This window comes from Podarcis pityusensis (assembly GCF_964106645.2).
Source record: "Podarcis pityusensis genome assembly, chromosome: 2".
NCBI lineage: Eukaryota > Metazoa > Chordata > Lepidosauria > Squamata > Lacertidae > Podarcis > Podarcis pityusensis.
This window is the reverse complement of record NC_138029.1, coordinates 45,683,139-45,688,254: the sequence shown is the minus strand read 5'-3', so window position 1 is coordinate 45,688,254 and position 5,116 is coordinate 45,683,139. Positions and strand designations below refer to the sequence as shown.

General features: G+C 40.9%; 1 long non-coding RNA gene across 1 annotated transcript; it reads left to right on the top strand.

The window, feature by feature from the left end:
* The first annotated feature begins 757 nt into the window (after positions 1–757).
* Positions 758–1,339, top strand: LOC308471824. The gene is made up of 2 exons (XR_013983165.1): positions 758–951; positions 1,167–1,339. It is a non-coding gene; the product is annotated as an uncharacterized lncRNA (long non-coding RNA).
* The last annotated feature ends 3,777 nt before the right edge of the window (positions 1,340–5,116 follow it).

Here is a 5,116-nt window from a genome sequence, read left to right as displayed (position 1 = left end):
CAATTCACTTTCTTGCAATACTGCCTTGCATGGTGGCAGTGAAGTGCCGGCATCCGTTTCCAATTACATGCCTTTAGACGGCTGCAGAGACTAGTTTCTTGCTCGTTGTTTACAAGGTTGTAGTAATTATTCTCAGCACAATGGTGGCAGGTAACCTCCTCTCTGTGGCTCAAAAAACTGTTTTCCACATGCACTATTTCATGAGTTATCACAGTTCCATATTTGCATGCCCATCATATTGGGAAACAGTAGCTACAGAATTAAGCCATGCCCCCCCCCCGGCAGTTTTTCAGCTACCCAGAAATATATGCAAACATTGGCCATGTCTGGACATCTACATTTAATGAGGACTTGCTGTAGATCCTGACTTTTAATGGGGGACCTATTGTGACATCCTCTCTCACCTAAACTGCTTGAATTAGTCTGCAATGGGGGTTTTGACCTAATATCTTACATGTGTCTACATCATGGATTCTCCCCCTGCCAGACCAAATTTGGCCCACCAGATTTCCCCATTTGGCCCATGAAGCTATTTTCCCTCAAAATATGCCCAACCGCCCCACCCCTGTCATGTAAAAGTATGTGGCAGATACAGACATGCCTAGAAATCAGGATTGAGCTCCCCACATATCAGCAAATGAGGAAGGAATTCAATCCTCCTTGGCTGTATCTCCCTCCAACTTCCATGGGCCAACTTCAACAAGTGGGTGGGACAATGCCATTATGACATCAGATGATTGACATGTGGATGGTTCTACACATCTATCAAAGATGGTCCATGGCGAGGGGGAAGATAAAGATCCGGACTGCTGGGCCAGAAACCCTGCCATCAATGGTCTGCGACTTCTGGGTGTGAACTGCACATGATAATGTGCATCACAGACTGTGGGATTTATTTAAAACAAACAGAACCATTGAGCCAATGATATAAGCAGACTGAAGGTGTAAAGTGTAAGAAAAGCCAAAGGAAGAATGTGCAATGCATTTTGTTTTTCTTCCCTGCCATGGTTTCAATTTTGCTGTAATGTCCCTGCCACTAATCTATCAAAAATTATTCTGATATCTATCCCCCTAAAGTGATATTTTCTTTATTATTAAGTAAGGGTGGGAGTTTACCACAAGATATCCACCCCAATTGACGATGAAAATATTCTTTCTTGATGTAGCTCAACAATACTGTGTCATCTACAACGCCTTCTTCAGACATTTGGGAACGGTTCTAAAAACAAAGACTGCACCAGAATGATCAAGAGACCAAAGTTGTTGTTTTTCAGAGAAGACCTCACAAACAACTGGACACAACATGTAGAGTTTACAAAGGAGAAAGTGCCAGAAAATAGCATTATGTGTTTTATGTTTCTATAGAATGAGGGGTGGGTGTTTGGTAGCAGCACAATTGCAGATGTATACTAGAAATGTGTTCCACGTCTTCTCTATAGGGCTCAGTTGTGGGCCTCGAGGGATTTTATTCTCTTGGAGATAGCCCCAAACAAATTATACAATAATTGCAGGTGTTCCCCCCTTACACACACACACACACACACACACACACACACACACACACAGGTCTCTTCATAGGTATATAGATCTAAACTGACTATAACAACAATATAAATGGTTGCATATAGAAAATGTTAAACTTTTGGATAAAATTATCCTTACCAAGCCTTGCTATCTACTATGGGTAGTCTTAAGTAATCTTGGAAGGGGTTTGTTTCATCCTTTGAGGTAAAATTAGTTTTTTCAGAACTATATTTTATTTTATTTTATTTTATTTTATTTCTATTCTTCTCCTGTTCTTCCTCCTGAAGCAGCCAAGGGTGGCAAACGGCAAGCAATAAAACAATTTAAAATTTTTTTGTAAATACCCTTAAAACATCTTTAAACCAATTGCAGATGCAGATTTGGAAAGACCTGGGAAACTAGATGTACTGTAGATCAGTTTGGGGATGGAGCTTGTTCAAAAAAATTTGAAGCACATTTTGTCTGATGTATCCCCTCAGACAGTCCCATTATTTGTTAAAAGTATATTTTTTTTTTGCGGGGGGGGGTGAGTTTTGAGTCTTAGATAATTTCTACTGGTGCTGTGTTGTGCCGCTTCCACACTGGTAAACATGACTAAATATGTAAAAATGAATGTCCTGCGATCACATTACATACAATATAATAGATTGTTTGTTTAGCACTTAGTCAAACAAAAACAAAACAAATCTGTCTTTGGACTATACCACTTCATCCCTCAAGCAAGGGGTGCATGCAATCAAATACTGATCCATTAAAAAAAAACAATTCTGCTTGCAGACGCTAGTGTATTAGGGTGGCGGCTAGGTTTGTACCCTTCCTGATATCTAATGTCCTGTGTGGAGGGATTTTTGTGGGCAGAGGAGCGTTCAGTCATGTGAACTCCCTGACCTCCCAGGCGCAGAATTGACACCTCAGTGAGAACCGAACCCCAGTCGGTGTCATTATGCCATCATTATTTCACTAATTATGTGGACTCTTCTATTGACCTAATCATTTGCAATGGCTCTAATGAGTTCTAAATCAATGCATTAAGAGTACTTAATGGTATGCACTGACACAACAGACTAACAAAAACTATGCAAATCACCAACTACTAAACTACCGTAATCATTTTCAGTGTAATATTTTAAAATATGTGGGAAGAAAGTACCACAGAAGAAATCACCATGAGAAGTACCTTAGTTTGTTTGGGGAGATTTGTGAGGGATTTTTTTAATCACAGCTTTGCTTAAGCATTTTAAAATATGAGTTGTTAGAATAAGGTTTTTACCACTTTGCCTTGTTAATGTGAGAGTTGTGCTGTGCGTACACACAACACAGTGACTAATCTGGGAACTCTGAAGTAATTTGTATTTTTAAGTTTAAAACTGACTTTTAACACTGCCCTTAGTTGCCCTTCATTATGTCATCTGTCTACTATGTCATACATCTAAAATACATTTTTCAGGGTTTGGAGTCCAGCCAGGAAGAAGCCAGTCTGAGAAGTCAATCTTTGTCTGACTGACAGCTCACCCAGCCTGAAGAGTCAGGCTAGAACCAGTAGCTCTTTTATATGGCTAGCAAGGCCAGTTCTGCCATTAGGTAGAATGAGGCAGCAGAAGCTGTGGGGCAGAGGTGGATGTTTCCCCTAAGCTCCCTGACCATACTCTGCTGTTGAAGAACAGACCTGGTTGTGCCACATGGCCTGTTTTGCACCCCTATAACATTCCAGTCGCCTCAGGTACAACAGAGGTTTCCCATTGCCAGTACTAAAATAATATTCAACTGCCAGTCTAGACACATAACAACAACAACATTAACAACAATAATTTTATTATTTATTCCCCGCCCATCTGGGAAGCTCATGGAATGGGCTGTGTGCCATCATAGAAGAACATAAGGTTATATTCAGTGTAGCGCTAACTCTAAGGTTCCATCAGCAAAAGGATTCCTCTTGCACAACAAAATGTTCTCCCCCTTTCCTCTCCCCGTGAGCCCACTAAATCTGTTCTGGGTTTCCTCACAACCCTCAGGAGCAGATTTGGAGACGGGGCACATGGAGGATAAGAGGGGACAAAGTCTCATCTCACTTGTGGTAACGCCGTAAACTTTCAGCAGGAAACAGAGAGCGGGGAGTACGATGGTGTTGATTTTCCTGGACAGCTCCTCTGCATTCAAAGTCATGAGCTACAAAGGTAAAAAGGTAAAGGTAAAGGACCCCTGGATGGTTAAGTCCAATCAAAGATGACTATGGGGTTGCAGTGCTCATTTCGCTTTCAGGCCGAGAGAGCTGGCATTTGTTCACAGACAGCTTTCCGGGTCATGTGGCCAGCATGATGAAACCACTTCTGGCACAACGGAACACTGTGACAGAAACCAGAGCGCACGGAAGCAACGTTTACCTTCTGACCACAGGGGTACCTATTTATCTACTTGCGCTGGAATGCTTTCAAACTGCTAGGTTGGCAGGAGCTGGGACAGAGCAACGGGAGCTCACTCCATCACAGGGATTCGAACCGCCAACCTTCTGATTGGCAAGCCCCAAAGGCTCAGTGGTTTAGACCACAGCACCACCCGCATCATCAGCTATAACATCCTTCTAGACCATGTACAAATTGGAGACTGGAAGTGCTGGTTTGTGCAGGTTCTGCTATTATCTGTGCAGAAAGACCATAGAAAGTGATGTTGGCGGGCGGATGGCTCCTCAACTCAGTGGGTTAGCATTCCTCGATGATGCTGAAAATTGCTGACCCAGTTCTGAGTTGAGCTAAGGCAATTTGTGCATCACATTTACCCAGGCTTATTATTTCTAATTGGGAGAGTAGTTAGAGTGTCAGAAGCCTTTGCTGTGCTTGTGCTTTATGTCAGGTGGGTAGGACTTCTTCCTTTTAGCTATATTGTCAGATGATTGTTTTAGTTTGTGTTTATTGCTGTTTTATTTGATTTTAATGACTTGGTTATTTTATTTTTACTGTGTAAGTCACCTTTAAGGCACTTGATTACAAAAATTACACCTAATAATAATAGTACTCTTAAGGGCTAAAATAAAAAGCTGAGAGGTACTGATATATTTTTATTTTTACATAGATTTGCCCTATGCATTGCTAAAGCCAGTTAAAAGAGACTAGAAGCAGCAGCCAGCTGATTGAATGAGGAACAGTAAATATAATTCTGGAGCAGAAGGCTAGTCAATACTTTTTATGTTGAAAAATATGCATTTTATTTTTATGGACTACAAATTTCCATCCATCCGTTCTTTATTGTAACTGACTATATGCATCAGTTGTATGTTGCATTTGATGTGTATATCATTTCAGGGCTGGTTTATTTTTTCTGATTATTGGAAACTGCTTCTGAAATCAATTTCAGTTTTTATAGCTTCTGCTGGGGGGGGGGGGGAATATTCCAATATAATTTTTCTTTAACAAGGTTATACCCAGCATGACTTCCAGCACTAGAAGTTTCACTCTGTTCTGACATAAAATTATTTGTTTTAATGGTCTTATCCTAGGAAGAGCTGTGCTGGGACAGCAGCCATATAAGGTTGAGTTTCAGGGTGTCTGTATTGAACTACATCACAGTGAGAATTTTAATATTATTTCTCTGCCTTTTT